Genomic DNA, 1368 nt, shown 5'->3' with positions numbered 1-1368 from the left:
AAACCAAGGAGGCTGAAGAGAAGCAGGAGCTCTGAGGAGCTTTGCGTGGGCTGAGGGAAAATGGAGGGGAGACAGCTTGGGGGGGCTGAGGGGAATTGGGAGCGTGAGGAGCTTTTGGAGTGGCTGAGGGGAACCAGGTGGAAGAGTTTTAGGGGAGAGGAGGAGAGCTGGGGGCTTGAGGAGATTTTGGGGGGTCTGAGGAGATTTTGGAGGATCTGAGGAGATTTGTGGGGCCTGAGGAGATGTTTGGGGTGGTCTGAGGAGATTTGGGGAGGTGGGGACATTGAGGAGTCCTGGAGGTGCTGAGGGAACTGTGGGGGAAAGGAGATTTGGGGGGGCTGGAGGAGGCTGAGGAGAATGGAAGGAACTGAAAGGATCTGGAGGATCTGAGGAGATTTGGGGGGATCTGAGTGGAACTGGGGGTCTGAGGAGATCTGGGGAGGTCTCTGAGATTTGGGGGTCTGAGTGAAACTGAGGGTCTAGGGGGATCTGGGCATTTGAAGATCTTTGGGGTGTAAGAGGAACAGGGGGGCTGAGGAGATTTGGAGGCTTTGAGGAGATTTTGGGGGATTCCGAGGATATTTGGGGAGATGAGGACACTGAGTAGTCCTGGAGGCAGAGGGAACCATGCAGTTGAGATTTGGCAGGGTCAGAGGAGAACTGAGGAGATACAGGGCATTGAAGAACTTTGGGGGGGCTGAGGAGAACTGGGGGCTGAGGGAAAAGGGGTGTCTGTGGAGATTTTGGGGGTACCGAGGTGAACTGAGCGGGCTGAGGAGATTTGAGGATTGCAGAAATTTGGGCGGGCTGGTGATGCTGAGGGAGCGGGGCAGGCTGAGAACGGAGGGGAGCCGGGGGATGAGGAGACTTGGGGCAGCTGAGGGAACCAGAGGGCTGAGGAGATTTGGGGGCCTGAGGGAAGCAGGGAGCCCTGACAGGGCTCGGGGAGCTGCGGAGGTTCGGGGAGCCCTGCCGGGGCCGAGGGGAATGACCGGGTGAGGAGGTGTTGGAGGCTGAGGGAACCGGGGAGCCCCGACAGGGCTGAGAGGGCTCGGAGGGCTGCGGAGGTTCGGAGAGCTCTGCCGGGGCTGAGGGGGGTGTTGGAGGCTGAGGGAACCGGGGAGCCCCGATAGCGCTGAGGAGCTTTGGGGGGCTGTGGACACTGAGGCGTCCCCCCGGGCCTGAGGGAATCGGGGGCTGCGGAGCTTTGGGGAGCCCTGCCGGGGCTGCGGGGAGCTGAGGGGGCTTGGGGAGCCAAGAGGGCTTGCGGGGCTGCGGACACCGGGCACCCCTCCCGGGGCTGAGGGAACCGGGGCTGCGGACCTTCGCGGAGCTCTCCCGGGGCTGCGGCGGTTTCGGGGGGCTGCG

The sequence above is a fragment of the Geospiza fortis genome, unplaced genomic scaffold, assembly GCF_000277835.1.
Source record: "Geospiza fortis unplaced genomic scaffold, GeoFor_1.0 scaffold4, whole genome shotgun sequence".
NCBI classification, from domain to species: domain Eukaryota; kingdom Metazoa; phylum Chordata; class Aves; order Passeriformes; family Thraupidae; genus Geospiza; species Geospiza fortis.
The sequence above is the reverse complement of the archived record's forward strand: the minus strand, read 5'-3'. Positions refer to the sequence as shown.